Below are 18,412 nucleotides of genomic sequence, written 5' to 3'. Positions count from 1 at the left end.
ATTGAATACGCTTGACTTTTATGATTCATGAATATTCACGCTTTGAAATAACGTGGAATTAGAAACGACGCGAAGTTAGAATTACCGCGCAGTTGACGAACGCGTCTAAGTACAACGTAAATTTACTACTGAAAAATTAATTGCCGTTGCCAACGCGACTCTCAATTCGATCGCGTCGCCGTGAATAACGGGACCAAATTTTTACACGCAGCGAAACATGAGCGATCACTCACAGCGTTAATGACTTCTGCGAATGCCAGTCGTGCTTAAATTATTAGCAATTAGTTTATGGCGATTTCTGCGATTTCTTCGTAAATTCGGATTAACAGACGTTCGCGCTAAGCGAGTCGCGCGAAACGTCACACACGTTGATGAATGGAAAACGAAAGTCCTTTCTTATAATTACCTACAATAATTAGGCGCGCGTATATAACTAACTTAATAATTGGCCTATTGATTATACAAGATATTTCAAATGTAGTTCACGCGGTTATTTCCAGATTCTGTCTTCCCATATTAAATGAATGAGAAAGATTCATATAATTAATACATTTGACATCTACTCATTAAATACCTCCTTATAACTAAGTCTCGATAGAGATATTTTTGCACGTTTAAAAATTTGAAATAACGAACATACACACATGTGTCATTCATCTTTATACGTAATCCGACAGGGACCCGAAATAGCGACCTCATTTTCTTCGGGACGTCTTTTTTTTTTTTTTTTTTACTGGCGGCACTCGGAAGATCTCGACGCGAGAGGCGTAGAATCGAACGATCGAAAGCCATGAGAGCGATCGTTGTTTGAAGAAACGTGATGCCAGGTGATCCGGCAAAAACCGATAAACGCAGCGCAGCCGAAAGTTACGGCGGAGGAGGAGAGAGAGAGAGAGAAAGCGATTTCTACGGATCATAATAAACGGACGAGGCCGGGCCCGGTCGGGTGCAAATGATTTTATTGCTAAGTGCGTTACGGCGGGAATTAACGACCTAGCAATTATTCCGTCGTTTGGGTTTTTATGCGCGAGCGATTCCTGTGGGAAAGCAGGCGCGAACGGCGCGCGCGGAAGTGCACCGCGCCTCGCGATCGTTACAATGTAACAGATTCGTAGAAATTGTTGTCCATTAGTGCTGTCGGATCGCTGGTCAACGTCGCGGTAGGGCAATTACACGACGCCCTTTCAGTGAATTTAGAAAATTCTGTGACTCCGGTTACTGCTCCCTTCGCGCAACTCGTAATCGAATATACGTACATACCTTCTTCCATAATATATAGATTAAAAAAGAAAAGAAAAAGTTTATTTAATAACGTATTTAATAACGTAATAGGTTCGGCTTTAAGTTGTGTAGTTCTTAATTTTCGCGAAAGTTAATTGCATGTATTTTGCAGGATGAAATGTACTTTTTTTTTTTTTTTTTTTTTTTTTTTCAAGAATATTATCCAGCATTCCAACCGTTAATTATCTCCGACGCGCAGCCGCTTATTACAACAAAAAACTGGGCGCGTTTAGTTAATAAGATAAGCCTGTGTGTCAAATACGTAAAGGTTTATCTCGAAAATTTGCACGCCATGTACATTGTGGAAATCAATGGAAATCAATACGTGCAACACGACTCAGATCGTTTTGCGTTCGACGCGAACGATCTTTGTAGCACGCAAAGCGCTAATTACATTCTTACGGACTATTTTGTATCGCGTAAGAACTAATTATACTCCTATGGCCAGGTTTGTGTTGCTCGACCGGCGCGATTGATAAACCGTTCCCACGTTCTCATTACGTCTCTCATTAACGTTTTACCGATGGTGAATTGCTAAATAACACTTTCAGCGAGTTTTGTTCGTACGATTTTGTCATTACGCAGGATACTTGCATGGTTCAGTTCGATTGTATGTAAGAATTATGCCGATCGGTGCTAAACGTAGGGACTTTTCTCAATGATACGATAACGCAATCAATTAAATATGATAAATTACATTTTTTTGATACATCTCTTTCGATCTATAGAGAACCTTTCACGTGCACAGCTTAGAAGTGTTTTTTTTTTCTTTTAGAACGATAAAGAGGACCCTGGCAAATTTCTTGCGCGCGTTGTTCGGGATTAATTGACCGATGCCGGTTCAAAGCCGGCTATGGATCATTTTTATCATAGTAAAACACAGTAAATTTCCAACTTGTTGGCAACAAGTGTCTCGGCGTGTTATACAGCACGCGCGGCTTAAGTTTCAGCCGCGGACGTACCGAATTTCCGCCGCACCTGTTGCGAAACGTTTCGAATTTGCCAGCGAGCAGCACTTTCTACACGGTACAGCGGTTCGGTTTAATTTCGGGAATTATTATATCCCTCGTGTGTGCGCGGCTTCGTCTCTATTTTTAAATATTATCGGCCGCATCCTCGGCATATCCTCCCTTTCCTTCCCTTCCCCGCGAATCTCATATTCCAGTCCTCGCGACTTGCCGTTTCTTTTTCTCTTTCCCCCGATCGAAATTAATCGCGGTCTACGGATCGACGCTTTGCGGTGTGACCGCCGACCTTCTATTTTTACCTCGCGATTCCTCTTCTGCCTTCTCGCCCCTTCGCTCTTTCTTCCTCGCCGGCAGAAGTAAAGCGCGCGCGCGAATAAAACGGGCGACTAACGTTTCGGAAAACAGGCTGCTCGTCGAAATCGTTGCTTTAATCATCGACGATAACGTTTGATAAGTAGGCTTCGATCTTACTGACGATTGGCCGTCGCGACTTTTACGAGTAATCAGGAACACGAGTCGTAGACGCGGGAGTCGTCGACAGAGAACGTAAAAATGTTTAGGAGGCCAAAGCTAAAAAAAGAAAAAAAAAAAAAAAACGAAAAAAAAAGACGTGCAACCTTGAACTCGCGATGTCATGCGCTTGTAGACTGCCGCTCTAGTTCCGGACGATTTTTACGATTTTCGTATGGATTTACAGCGCGAGTATCACGGCCTCTCGTTTCTCTCCGCGAGATGACCACCGCCGTTCTTCGCGATATGCAGCAGCCTAATGACGCACGATTATGACTGACGAAGCGACGTATTCGCGCGACATGCCGTAATCGTCTCCTCGTCAATTAACACCGCGCCAAACCCGTGCCGGGCTTCATTAACGCCGTTATGAATAATGCGCGCAACACGAGGCGGTAAGAGAGAAAGAGAGAGAAAGGAAGAGAGGGAGAGAGAGCAAGATATATCGCGCCGTCGTTTGAGTAATACTTTTTCTGGGATCGCTCGCCCGCCTCGCAGCCTCGGCCTCGCTCCAAATAATCCAGATAGTCCTCGAAACGTTCGGCGATCTTTAACTTCCATCGGCGCTATCGTTCGTCAGGAATACGCCGGGCTCGATTGTCGAGCGAACGAAGTCGGGGGAGATAATCGATTCGTTCGGTACACCAGGAAATCAATTGCGAGACGTTTAATTACTGTACGGAGGTCGCGTAATTGCGGGATCCTAGGCTTCGCGGTACAACGATTATGCGAGCGTGCTCGTTTAGAGTGCAAAGCGCGTCATGTCTTTCCGTGATACGGCTGCATGGGACTATCGTAGTTAATACTGTACGCGAGTTTAATAATGTGTTTTCGATATGCACGTAGCTTTCCTCCCCATTGTCCGGAGATTTCTAGCGGATATTCTCTTTCAACGCTAGAAGAATCGATATTCGGCGGCATTTGGGCACACGTAGATGCGAGCGATACTACTTGAAGTGCTATGAAATTACGGCAACGTGGATTTGCGATAGACAGACGGAAGTAGGAAGTGTTTAATGATCGTAGCCGGTGAGAAATGCATCGCGCGATTTTTTAATAAAAAAAAAAATTTAATTGTCGGTTACGAGATGAGGCCGAGTGATAGCGAGGGTGCTTAGAAACCGCGGGTAAACGATGGTCGATTTTATAATGCGAAACGGCGCGCCGCATCGACTGGCCAAGCGAAAATTGAACGCTATTAATACTTCAAATAATAGTCCGAATGCATTACGCAACCGAATAGAGAGCTATTAAATGCGGAATGCGTGGCAAAACGAGATAATGGCGAAACTATCAATTCGCCGTTAAAGATGAAAAATGTGACTCCGGTTAGGAAATGGCGGCCACAAATAATAGGATCGTAATAGTGTCCACGCGAAAAAGTTCGCTACGAATAGACGGATCATTTCGTGTCGCTCAAACGTGAACGAATACACTTCGATGACAATAAAAAATTTACGTTCCCATTATTTCGATATTACATTGTGTCCCGCTAGTCGACGTTATTGAGTTATTCAAACATCTGACACGCGAACAAATATTATACTACAGCTTTTCGACAAATGCAACCGATAAACGTAAGAAATGATATTTATAATTGCGACCGGTGAATGCAAATATGTCACCGTTGACATCAGCCTGCACGTCTCATTGGTATTACATAGATTATAAACTTTACGTGAGAATAGCCGTTGTATTAACGTAGAATCCGCGAGTTTTATTTTTACCTCGAACGATGATGCGCGAAACATAATTTTAAAACGTTACATCAAGATGTATTTTTACAGGTGCCTCTGATAGTTTTTATCTTTTATTTCGTCATAGACGGTTTAATTTCTGCTTTTTGCGGGCAATTTTAATCCGATACTCTATTTGCAGCTTATAATTTAAAAAAAAAAAAAGAAAAAAAAATACGTTGTGAGTATTTATAAGTTATCAATTTATTAGTTCGCGTAATTGAACATTTTATTGAGTATTTCATATTTTGCAAATTTCTTTTTTTGTAAAATGATTAATACGCACTCGTGCTTGCGCTTATAGGAACACGTTTGCTCCGTTAAATCCTTTCGAAAGTCAAATGCCGAAATGCTGCAGCATCCTCACGTATCACCCGGTATAGTTGCACGAGTGGGGTTAATTATCGGCTCGGAGAGCGCAACAACTTGCGCGACACTCGAACAATTAACGGGCCGAGTGTTTACAATCTAGCGCTTAGCGACGGCAAGTGGGCAATCAACCCGGCCAATTAATCGGCGGTCGAGACCGGCCGACGTTCCGCTCCTTAAATTCCTTAATTTGCGACGATTATGCGCGAGTCGGGTAATTAAACCCGCGCGCGGCGCGTCTTTACGATATGCCGAAGGTGTCCTTACGGCAAAATGTAGATCGGGAAGGCTCCCACCGTGTGCCGTAGGCGCGAGGATACCGCGATCGCGAGATATCGGCGCCCAGGCCGGATCCTTCTAATTGATGGGAGAAAGGAGGCTCGATTCGACATGGGCTAAAACGATCGAGATGTAAACGACCCGTTAATCTGTCCGCCTTCTTTTTGATAATAACGACGTTAACAGCCTAAAAGTACGTTTAATGTCGTTTCGTGAAACGTTGACTCGTATAATATTTATTATTTAATACTGGGGGAATCACAAAGCTCTAAATATGCAAATTTCTCGTTTTAAAATATGACGATAACGCCAGCAGCCGTTTTGTGATTCTTTTTTTTTTTTTTTTTTTCTTTTTTATAATATCGACGTTTGCAATTGCAACACTCAAGATATTTTTATGCGACCTTTTTTTTATTAATTACACTAATGCTAACATGCTTTACTTGACATTCCAAATCACAATTTCTTTTGTACGAACCTTTTTTATCTCACTAATACCAACGTCGGTACTCTACAAATTGGTCCTTTAATTTTCTTTAATGATAGAGAAAGAAAGGGAGCGAGAGTGAGACTCGACACGTCCTTATCGAGCATTCTTACGGAATACCTGTCTGTTGAATAAGACGGCAATAGCTGCGATAAATTATTCCTTAGCGATACCGCGTTATAGTATCACTTTCGAGATCGTTTTCTGTATAGGTCGGGTCGGCCCGCAGTTATATAGGTTTTTAATCTACACCGTGTCTCGAACAAGTCATCAGCCGATCGCATTAACCTTCGAGAGCGGAGGAGTCAAACATTACCAAGCTAAGAACACGTTCTTATCCTCATTGTTCCAACGCCGAGGCCCCGAAGCGCGGCGCAATGGGGCAAGAGTAATTGAACATCAGATTCAACTGGCAAGTGTACGTCATTAATTGGTCGTTTTTGATCCGGCCTCCTATTATTATGGCTACGGCCATCGTAGATCACGTGCGAAGGGGATACGGTATCAGTGTGCGAAGCGCGCGAAGGAATACGTGCACCGCAAATTACGGAGTGCTTTCGCGAGAAAGTTTATCAACTTAGATTAAACCCCTCTCAATCCTGAAATCCGAGATACGAGATTCCTCAGCTTTACATTTCGCCTCGCGATCCCTCCTCGAAACGTAAGTTTCGGAAAATTGGTATCGAGAAATTGTGACTCGCCGGACGGACCCTTAAGCGCTGTTAATTTTTTTTTATTTCGAACGGTGTCAATGTGATCGTTAATTGCTTCCCGCGCGTAAAAATAATTGCATCTTTTTGTAGAAAATTCTTTATGAGATTTAGATGTTTTTTTTTATTGTAATTTTTTATCCTAAACATTTTAGATTTAAGACTTTTTAAATTTTAGAATATTAAGTTCTGTGTTGCGCGATAAATTACATAAGATAGAATATTGAAATCTTACGATTTATAGAATGCAAAGTTTAGAAATTCTAACTGGTTTAACGTGCAGAAAGATACCAAGAAAGAGATCGGAACAATTGAGAATAAAAGTCCGTGCGTACGTGGCCCTTTAAAAGAGAGAAAAAGAAAACGAAGTGTCGCTCGAGACAGCTGGACGCACGCTGCTCGTCTGGGCAATTAATAATTAATAGCCCATGGCGTCGAGGGGTGGGAACGGGAGGGACATTCCTTTAATTAATCGAGGCTACGTGGCCGCGCGCGAACACTAATTACAATTTATAATTAAGCAGCTTAACTTTGCTGGGCCCCGAACGGCGGCTGGACCTGGCTACGTGCAATTAATATGATTAATCGTTCCGCGAATTGTCGGGCTCTGGCCCCTGACGCTGGCTCTCTTGCCTCGGCACATGCATTTGTATTTAAAATCGCCCATTGCGATCTCCGGCTTCTCTCGACCGTGCCATGATATCAACTTTCGAAACGTCGTGGAAAAGAAAAGAAAAGGAAAAAAAAGAAAGAAAAAATGGAGGTAGGCGGCCTTCGAAACATTGTCGGACAATCAAAAAAATTTTTCAAAAATTTTGCTTAAATTAGCAATTAATAAAACTTTTTAATTAAATTCCGTGACCTTTAACTGCTGAGCTCTATGAATATTCTCTTAACTGTAAATTCTGATATTTAGCAGTTTTAAAAGCTTTAAGTCTATTCACTTTTTTGCTAATTTTTTTTTTATTGTGAATAATTACACAGTTTTCTATTTTTTAATATATTATATTAAAATAAATATTCCTCTCGTTCTTATTTAAAATGTTAATTTTGAATTATATCTCAGTTCTTTTTTTTTTTTCTTCTTTTTCGCAAACGGACAATAATACGAACGTTACGTCACTATTGATTTCGCAGCGTCTTCTTCCTCGATTTAACGTCGCATTCTTCGAGGGCGGCGAGTGCCCGATTTTTCGGCCGGGATATACAAGCGTCTCTGATTTAGGGAACTTTCTCCTCCACTTGTGCAACGAGGTGGAGCAACGACGCGCGTTTTATGACGCGAACTGGCGCGCGAGATTTACGATGCTTCCAGATACTTTATTATTTACTTTGAGAGATTCATTTACAGATTGCATTGAGATGTTTCCTGCGACGCGAGTTCTTTCATGGCATAACATATCATGTCCCGGGCATTTGTTCGCTACGTCGTCGGTGTTTTATAGGACGATCGTGAATTATTCCCGCCGTGGAATAGATAAACGTGACTTAAAATTAACGTTACATAAAATATTGATATTGAACGGCAATTAAATTCGCTAGGTACTGCGGGTGGGAGTTGGCACGTCGTCGTTGATAAAGTTGCCTCGCGCAAACGAATTTTTTTTTTTTCAAATATGAAAATGATATTTTGCAAAGATATGCATAGGAAGACATCTTACGCGATGCGGAGGATATATTACCGATAACGGCGATGGGAGGAACATCAATTACAGCAATCTGATACGCGAAAAGTATCTGATACCACCGCACCGGTTAATTAATCGCGGCGGTCGAACGATAGTATTAATTTCTTATAACGTCGCGGCTCTGCACTTCGCCGAATAACTAGCGACGCGCAAAGAAGTATCTTCGTGCGCCGATCGTATTATCCCCTCAATTATCAACTTGTGCAATCCCGCATCCGGTTATGTCCGCGCGGTCATGAAGCCGTCATGAGTCCCATTCCGCGGATAAAACGCCTGCCTCGCGTAAGGGCATTAAACCTCGGTCTGTAAACACAGGCATTATCATACATTAAGAGCCGAAAAAAAAAAAAAGATTAAGGATATTTGGAACGTTACCGTAAATTGCAACGCCACGATATGTCGTTTTTCTATTTCATTGTACTGCAAAATCGCTGATCCAAGCACGCCGGGGCTAAGCATCAAACGATGAATCTACGAGGCATCGTGGAAAATAAGAAGGCGCATTAGTGTGTAAATGAGGGGTTATACGAAAGGGAGAGAAGAGGAAGAGCGAGGGGGAGGCGGAGGGTTGAGCGAAAAACAACCTTCGTCCGATATTAATAAGAAATCGTTCGTTTCTGCTGTCTAATGAAGGTACGTAGAGCAGAGGATGCGCGTGTGCGTGCGTGCGTGCTCGCGAAATAGCGCACACGTACGCCGTAACACGCGGCCACAGCGGTCGGTCGGGGGTGGGTCTATAGCGGCGGAGGCAGAGGGGCTCGGGGTTGATTGTGTTTCTCCGAATCAATATCATTAATGTAATACAGCAGAGTGTGCTTGATGAAGGCGCGACTACGCCGTTCGGAAAAATCCACGGCGCTTCCCTAATCGGAGCCGCGGCATCGATCGAGCGCATCGACAGAGATCCGCGTTCCACTTCCGGTGTAACGTTTTACTGCCACGGGTGCTGCGCTTTTCGCGGGGGATTCACGAAAATTTGTAGGCGGGGGCCGTCGCGAAACGGGTATCTTTAACGGAACCGTAATATTTAATCTTCTTGATATTCGATAAGTATGTGTCGTACACGTCTCTCACGGTTCGAAGATAATTTACGAATATTACTATCTTGCTTTTTTTTAATACACTGCATACGGAATTAATTATATTTTATTAAAAGTATAATTGACACGTTTTTTTTTTTTCGGGATTCGTGCAACTAGCTTGTAGCTCAAATTATTTCAAATTTTGACTGAAATAAAGTCCCGCTTAAATGTATTTTTTTTGTCTTACGATTTTATTTAATAAAACGTAACAGAGGTTATTATTTTGCACAGCGAAAATACTGTTTCTTATAATACTTTACGGTGTAACGTATTATAATTTATTCGCAACATGCATACAATTTTTTACGTGTATTAAGCATAGATCTAGTTATTAATTTAAATCTCTATAATTACCGCTTGCGGTAATTGCCGCTCTCTATCTGTTTTCCGTTCGGTTGCAACATTTTATAAACGAATCGGCTTTGTGATTAAGCCGTGACTCAGTATTCATAATCGTATTCCGTGTCGAATGCTCGACACACCGATAAGCCGGTTGTCAATGGCCGACAAAAAAGTTCGATTTTAGATAACTACGCGCTTTGTTCATCACGGTCGTGATTAGAGTGCAGATTACAGGTGAGAGCGTATGCTAGCGGCGGGTTAATGTTGATACTCATAACGTATGTAAAACACGACGGCACGATGACAGCCACGTTGTCAATGACCTACGCAAAAGTCTTCATTTCAAGTGCTATTGCGCTTGTAGGAAATACATGTGCGAGGAAAACGCGATTAAATGCGCCGCTTTTAAATACAATATATGTAAGATTTTAACAAATCTAATAATTATATAAAATAATTAATATATATATATATATTTTTTTTTTTAAGTTTCGGATAGGAAAAGTAATAAAAAGATGTAAGAAACACAATTTTTCATCACTTGTCGAACAAACGACGTATAAACGATATATGTTTCGAAGATTCGAGTAGATTTATATGGAATATTAATTATCTTTTATTAATGATATATAATGATACAGATGTGCCGTTTTTATTTATGGCTCCATTCACCCCCGCTCGTGATTAGAGTGCAAATGTATATTAGCGCGGTCACTCGTATCTGGCGTTCTCGTCACGCTTTATCGTGACGGAGGCGCGAGGACGTTTCTTAGGTATGTAATTCATGAAAAGAATATTCAATGGAATTGCTCGGGCATTGGCAATGGATATGTCCGACGTGCACCACATTGCAATTTACGGCGATCTAATCGCGGCTAAAGTTCAGGGTCGTGCAGCCTCGAGCACCTCTCGCAAGCACGCGGGATCACGCGTTGATCAATATCGGAGGAAAGTAAATTTTTTCTCTTCAATTTTTATCCCCCGCGTCTTCCGACCGCGACTCGGTTTTCGCGCGGTCTCTGCAAAGACCATCTGCATAATACAATGTGGCAATGTTCCATTCCCTGAACGATCGAATTGGCATTTTTGAAGAATACTTTCTATATACTCTTTATATATTTTCTTTTCATGAAATGTATTAAATTAAACATAATTTTTTTTTTTAATTAATTAGAAAAAAAGCTTTTTTTTTATATTTTTGTTAAATTTAAAGTGATATATTATTTCAGTTATATTTATTATTTAGTTATATATTATAGTGCGTCGTTGATATTTTCAATTGGGAAAATAATTTTATATTATTTCGACCTGGCTACAAAGCTATCGGATTACTTGCAGAACCAGTTCACGCGTCTGGCTCAATTTTTATTTCCCGAATCAAGCGTACGTATCTCATATCCTCGTATCTCGTATTCCATCCTAGAGCGACCGTCGCGATAGATTCCGCTAGGTATACATATAACAGGACACAAGTACGGTTTGCATGCTCTTCAGAATCGGTCGATCGATAGCTGCGTCTTTAGTGAAAAAGCGGCGACATGTGAGGAGCGAAAGATAAAAAGAAGTACATATGTGTCGCCGTTGAATAATCATGAGAGAATGTCACGACGCGTTAAAAATCTTTTTTTTTTCTAAATCCGTGCTTAAACAGCTCGCGAAGAGTCGAGAGTTCATCATGCGGAGTAATTTAGATTTTCAACGGCAGAAAATCGCTTTCGAACGGAGGGGCGAAATTGGCCGGCGGAAACTGCAGACGCGAAAATAGAGCCGGAATGACCTCTAGTTAACATAATTACGTTCAATACGTCGGGGTCTCCTTTGAGGAAGATTAACTTTTCTCCGCGATATTAACTTCCGTTGAAGCTGTCGACGCCACAGTGAAATTTTCCAGGGGATTATTAGCGGGGCTCGCGCTGCATCGACCGTGCGTAGAACGGTCGCGGGTGCGACCTTCGTAATACCCCCGGTCTCCTGTCCACGAGGGAGTGTGGCACCTTCGACTAAGTCGGTGTGAGTTAATTAGAGGCCACTGTGTACGTCGTGCCCGCTTTCTCTCTCAACCCTGCCGGAGTGCCTTTTTCTAGCGCGACAGTTCTCGGCCGAGCGCGGAACGGAAGAACCCTTGTAAGGGCTTCGCCCTGGTGGGGGTGTCGCGGTAATATCTAGTACGTGCTACAGGTCGACCGCTTATTAAAAACATCGAGCCTCGGCCGAGCGCGTCCCTTTCTACCCTTAGGGCACAATACGCGGGGCTCAACGATCGCGAGCGAGAGCTACACGCAGACACGGGCGTGACGCGTACCTACACATACGCGCGCGCGGGGCAAGTGTACTGTAACCCGAAAGAATGTTACCGCCACTCGCCCTTGCACACGGGCTAAACTCGCAGCTTATTACGTCTCTGGCAGCCAGGCACGGGGATTATTAACTTTCGCAATTTTACGCACGGGCCTCCGATATTGTAGACCCGCAATCCTTGTCTATTTAAATTTGCACGATCCTCCCGCCCGACGTTGCACGGAGCGGTTTCACCGCGGAATTGTTGCGTCTCGGTGCAATCTTCGCAGCCGGGGCTAATATGGGTATGTACGACGCCTCACGTGACTCGCGCCGGCGGTATTTACTGGAAGTTATGAGAGTAGAGTTAATCCACGAGTTATGACTTTTATATTTAACCGAGCCTTTCACATTGACATATTCCGTGGATATTTCACGAGCATGGTTTTTTCTTTCTTTTTTTTTTTTTAATATCGCGGTTCTTCGAAATTTAATAAAAAATTGTTTAATATTGCACAGCGTGTAGTTTTTAACTTAAAATCGAATTTAATCCATATTAAATTAGAGCCGAGACTCAGTCTGTTATAGATATCGGAGTCATGTAATTTTTAAAGGTACCTGTTATAAATCAGCCAGTTTAATACTTATGCGTCTCTCGGTACGGGGAAGGGATAAGGGAAAGCGCGATAAATCGCTATAATGATCGCTGGGTCGGGTTTGATGTGTCGCGCAGTTACCCTTCCATTGCGGTAAATACCTGTACTGCAGGAAATTGTTGCAGTGTAGCATGTCACGGTTGCAGGTGCAATTACTGCTATCTGCGTTTGTAATCGTACGTACGCCGCACCGGCGCTTTTCACAGAACAATAGAAACGCGGCCGCGGGGTCTTATTTATCACGCACCACGCTGTAAATTTGCGCCTACTGAGATCAATTTGTTCGACGAAACGAACCTCTAACCGATTGCCTCCCTCGCATCCATTTCGCAGATTACTTTTGCCCCTTTCTTCGTCCGCAACGACGTTTCTGCCTAGCGCAAACAATCGGCTTCCCGGTATTACGTGGCAGACGCAAAATTGCAGCGGACCTGTAATTGTGCCGTTCGAGTTGATAATTGTCCGGTTTCGTACCGATTTCAGCACCGGCAACGGTATAGACTTGATAGCTACGGTCGAGTAATGCTCTCTGAAATATCGTTTATGATTAGCAGTAAAAAAAAAAGGAAAAAAAAACTACGTTTATTAGTAATACGTGGTAGAATTTTTTATGACTGATATATAATCAAGTAAGATACAAGCTTAAGACACAGAAGAAAGACAGAGGTAGAACTTACCAACAAAAATTGTTTTTTTATATATCTTATAACTCTAAAAAAAAAAATTATACTTTATTATTCATGAATTTACAGAAAAACAACTTTATGTATTTTTTTTTTTTTTATTACAGATCGTGATCTTTTAAATATTTCGACTTATGAAAAATTAAATGAATTAAAATTTGAAGTAAAATCCAGTTCAGTCATTGTACATCTATAAAATTTTACGGTTCGTATGCGATTGTATGAGGTCCGCTTCGATAAGTAGAACCCTTGAATTTTCGAGGAGCTACGAGCTTGGCGACGTTCGTCTTTCCGTCGTGACAACGCCTTCAATAATGTCGCGTCCCCGCGGGGGGTTGGCAGAGTTAACGAGACGTCATAAGGGCCGGGGCATAATTGCGTCAAAGGCGTATAACGGGAGCGATCGCACGTCAGTGTAGTCGACTGCAACGAGTCCTCACGTAGAGCGAAAACGAAGGAGCGACGAATCGTTGATAGCGGGACGGGAGAGACGTTAGGCCAAGGCAGAGCGCGTATCTCGTAGGGGAATGAAACGGAATTAAGGAGAGAAATAGTGCGCCGAGAGAGACCGTGCCCGTCACGGGGGTTCGCCTCGACGACGGCTGGCACGCACACAGTCGCCGACGCGCGGAGGGAAGGCCGTGGTACACGCGTTGATGACCGAGACTCGTCCCTAATTGCGCCTGATGACACCGTGTCCTCGAGGGGGTGGAACCGCAGAGCACCCTCCATGCCTTTCTCCCCGACCGCCGGCGACGCTGACCCAACGACGAACCCTCCGCCACGACACGACCAGGGAAAAGTCTGCTCGGCCGGGACATGTGTCGTGCTCAAGCATCCGGAAAAGCACACCGGGTTATCTAGGATCCGGACCAAAATACACGGCGCACAGCGGAGGGTTCCTCGCACTTCTCTTTTGTTTCTTTTTTTTCTTTTATTTTATTTTCCTCTTTCTTTGTCACCGATGTATTCGCGAACGCGACGATTTTACCGCCCGAGTACGCGTCTATTACACAAATCACGAAATTAATATACGTTTTTTATGCAAGAATTTACTCGTCTAATTGTTAATTATAATAATCGGTAATATTGAAAAAATTTATCGACTTGAATTTGCGTTGTACTTAATTTTTTTAATACGAAACTCGGCGATTTACGAGCGAACGCGACGTTATTAAATGCAATAAGTACTTAAGATCTGGATAAATAAAAAAATACAAAATGTCGAATAAAAAATTCTGTTTGACGAACGTACGCTACATTTAATGACTGACGGGTATCATTATTGTCTTCAAAGAGAAATATTATTGAAGAGGTATATTCAACCATTCTTAGCGCTACTATCTTTGAACAGAAGAAGGTAAAAGGCTTGCGACATGGTAGAAAGTAATCGTAATCGAGAATATATACCGCGAGCAAAGGAACAAGATTGTTATTCGCCATATCTTTGTGAATTTTACTTTCATCGTATTTCCATTGCAGCTCATTACTTCGCGGTAACCTGAAATAACGTCTGCCCCGCGTTCTCCCTTGCCGCGGGACATAAGAAGAACGAGTTTTTAAATTCGACGACGTTACTGACCGATGGTTTCTCTATATCTAGACGGCAAATTGCGCCGATGGGGGCCAATTTTCCTCCGGGTTGCGAAACGTAATAATTCGACGTCGATCGATTAACCAACGGCCAGTCTTGGCATTGAATCGGGAATAAGTCTCGCGGAGGAACGATGCACCGAAACGGAGATAGAACGTCGACCGGGCACGTTATGAATATATTATATCGCCGGCTCCAAGGGATGCTGGCACATGCGCCGACTAGGTGGCTCCACCCTGTCCCCCGTCGGGACACTGTCTTCCTCTCACTCCGTCCTGGGAGCCCTCCCGCTTCTGCTTGCACTAATTATACATGCGCTAACCAACCCACCTCCAATGAGGCCCGACCTGTCGCCCTCTCTGCAGAGAGGGTTGAACCGCTCTTGTCCTCCCCGCCTAGGGAGGCTGGGTAAAGCGTGGACCTGCTCTCGGTGTCTACCATGAGCCTCACTTTGCTTAATTACACGGAGGCGTTAACTAACTTTCGCCCACCCATGCTCTGCAACCCTTTGCTCACCCAGGAAAGGGAACCGTTCGTTGATTGGCTCCTGGTGCACCGATAACGTTGATTTCATCGGAGAAATGTTCGGGTTCTGAATAGTTAATTGTGTAATTTACCGCGACTCTTGTAGTCTAGGGTGATTTGAATATCGCAGAGCTTGGCACGCTTATTTTTACATTTCTTATTATAAAAATGTATATTTTACAAGGTACAAGTTTTTTTTTTTTTTTCGTAATTGTTATTAACATATTTTACTACGTATAGCGGATCGTCATTGTCGCTACTATTTGAAATGCGCCATCGTACTCGAATGTCTTGCATCTGAAATTTACCTGCCAATTGGCTACCTTCTCGACCAGTTTCACGAAGTTTGTCTAGAAAAAACGGGCGTAGCTTTTATTATAATTTTAACTACTAGTTTACATAATTCTTGTCACGTTTGTCTCGTCACATCGACCTAATTCTCGATCACGAATGAGCTCCCGCAATTTCTACGAATCCGAGAGAAACTCGTAAAGTCGGTACTCGGAACTGACGTAAGCGTACTCGATTTGAATGAGTTAAACGTAGTTTATAATTATGACATAAAAAAAGTTAAAAGCGAAACAGAAAAAAAAAATGATAAAATTAATACAAAATTTATCAGCTCTTTAGGAGTATTTTTAATAGACATTCCGAACGAAGTAACCGATCGCGTAACGTTCAATTTACGATTGCGCGCGGGCTGTCGAGATAGAACATTTCCCTGCTCCAGCTTGCCTCTCGTTTTCATGGTGGAAATGACCGAGACGAGGCAATGTCGGAGCAGCGAGAGGATAAATAAAAAGCGGGTGAAGACGAGGAGCGCGAATGCGCGCGGGCACGCGGCGCGATAAAGAGAGACAAAGGGAAACGCGATAACGGAGGGCGGGCGGGCGGGAAGGCGGAGAAGGTTGAAGCGGAGGTTGACGGTACCGGCGGCGGAGGGATCGAACCTCTTTTTCCTTCGCGGAAGAGGCCAGGAGAGAGCCGCGAAACGCGGATTCGACAAATCGAAGTGTGTGCCCCTCGAAGTGTGCGCGGACGGGGAGGTAGCGAGGGAGATGGGCGACCAGCGGGGCAAAACGAGGGTCCGCGGGAGACACGACTGTGCGGGATGAAATAAGAGAGAGAAAGAGGGGAGCGAGAGATATAGCGTGGGTGGCGGTGTGTATGCCGCCTTCGACGCGCAGGCCCTATGCAAAATAGCTGGGCTGGTGGGGTGGAGGTGCCGTTGGAGACCCCCCGGAGCCGTGCGACGGGGCAAACAACCCCTTAGTTCTGCCGTAGTAGCGGCCGCAGACGCCCCCACCACGTGTGCGTGTCGCGCGAGACGCTTCTCGTCGTCGTCATCGTCGTCGCCGATCGTCGTCGTATGTCGTCGTCGTCGACGGTAGCGCCACTTCCGACCGGAAGTCCATTCGGACCCCCGGTCTGTTTGCTCCCCTTTTGATGAGAAGATCCCTCTCCCTTCCCTCCCCTCCGCCTCTCCCCCCCGCACCGCCCAGTGGGCCTCGTATACCGGTCGATTTTCTTTGAATCACGGGAATGATCGGAGTCCGCGGTTTTCGAAGTCTGGAGTGAAGACTAGTGTGAACGTGTGACACCGGGAAAGAAATCTCGCGATACGTGCGCGAACCAAGGGACATCCTTGACGAGGGATGAGTTACTGGAATCGTTGGCAGTATCGGCTCTGAGCGAGAACGAGGTAAAATTAAAGTGATGCGGAACAACTGAGCGAATCGTCAACCTTGAAGCCCGTTCGTTTTGCAACCGAGCCGAATTTTTATCCGCTCGTGAATTTTTTTTCCGTGGCTCGCGAGCTACTTCGGTTGGCTTCAAGTTCATCCGCGTAAATCAGTTGGATCCGAAATCAATAACGTAGCGCGTCTATAAGCCAGCGCTTACCTTGTCTTCGCGGAGCTAAAAGTTATTTACCGTAATGTGTTTCCGCGAGCGTACACGCTTTGCATACGCAGAGAGCTACGAAATTACGATCGCGAGAATTGCGAGGCGCTATATTCAGATTAGCGATAACGCAAATGACTACGCTAAAGCGGCGATCTGAATTACTGGTTTGGTATCGCGGCGGTATCGCCGGAGGATTTCGCCGATCGAGCCGACGTGGAAAAATATCGTGAGAGTACGATCGACGCGCAACACGAGCGGGCTCACGAGTTTTTTTTTTTTTTTTATGGCGCGCGCAATTTCCATTTTTTTAATTGCTCGTAAACCACGAGCATTCGTGCGCACACACTAGCGCGCGGGCGCGAGAGAGAAAAATAGAATCGCCGTGTCGTTCACGACGGGCAATTAGCCACCCAACGTAATTAATACGCTCGACCGCGCTCGTAAATCCTACACGAAGACGCTATTATCGTCTTCACGGAATCTCTGATGATCGACGGTCCCGGGGTCCTCGCAATTGGGCGGCTGACGACAGCGGATACCGAAACGAGTATCCCTGCGCTGGTGGATCTAAGGGACGAGTGGAAGCCGAGTGAATCGACGGCACGCGCGGGTAAAGGAGGGAAGGTTTAAAAATAGGTAGTAGAGACGTGGCTGATTAATCGCCGATCAATTAACAGCCCGTGAGGCCCGGAGGCGGCCGGCGTTACGTCACCCGGCTCAGCACAGCCCGGCAAGGCTCTCTCATTAATTAGTTATTAACGGCGCGCCGCGGTAATTACAGATGCAAATTGGTGCCAGTCTACGATCTACGCCCGTCATTATTTCCACGGTGATTTCGCAATCCCGCCGGCGCGTCCGCGTTATCCCGCCTCGCCGCCCAACTCCGCGCGAGAAACCGCCGCCGCAGCGTCGTGAAAAAGTGCGCGAAGGTGGAAGGTCGAGGTAAAGACGAATCGTCTTGGGACGGATCGAATGAGTCGGAGCCGCGGATTCGAGCGCCGGAGATATCTACTTGAGAAAAGGAGACGGCCGGTCTCTCTTTCTCTCTCCGTATTTTCTCTTCTCGCATCTCCCGGGCCATCTGGCGTAACGAGCGCGTGCGAACAATTCGGTGAACATTTCGCGAAATTATTTACGACGCGAGAATGTGCGCGAGGTGAGACGCGCGTCGATAAAACCCAACGAGCGTCTCTTTATCGCGCTTATGTAAACTATATACGGTAATGCGCGTATATCTCTCTTTTCCCGGCATTTAATATTTTAGCGAGGCAAAGGAGCCTCCGATGTTTACTGCTGAATCTTCCACGGGGGAGGCCGAGG

The 18,412-nt window shown here is 44.5% G+C and overlaps 1 protein-coding gene across 8 annotated transcripts in view; it reads left to right on the top strand.

Moving 5' to 3' along the window:
- The window catches only part of Zfh2 (Zn finger homeodomain 2), a 326,804-nt gene that overhangs the window by 93,733 nt on the left and 214,659 nt on the right, over positions 1-18,412 (top strand). The window contains exon 1 of one of the 8 annotated variants that reach the window (XM_070668241.1): positions 16,759-16,889. The exons of the other annotated variants lie outside the window; for them this stretch is intronic. The gene's annotated coding sequence lies outside the window, so the exon portion shown is untranslated. Of the gene's footprint in view, positions 1-16,758; positions 16,890-18,412 lie in introns of those variants that run through there. 8 annotated transcript variants of the gene reach the window in all.

The sequence above is a fragment of the Cardiocondyla obscurior genome, linkage group LG17, assembly GCF_019399895.1.
Source record: "Cardiocondyla obscurior isolate alpha-2009 linkage group LG17, Cobs3.1, whole genome shotgun sequence".
NCBI classification, from domain to species: domain Eukaryota; kingdom Metazoa; phylum Arthropoda; class Insecta; order Hymenoptera; family Formicidae; genus Cardiocondyla; species Cardiocondyla obscurior.
The sequence above is the reverse complement of the archived record's forward strand: the minus strand, read 5'-3'. Positions and strand labels throughout refer to the sequence as shown.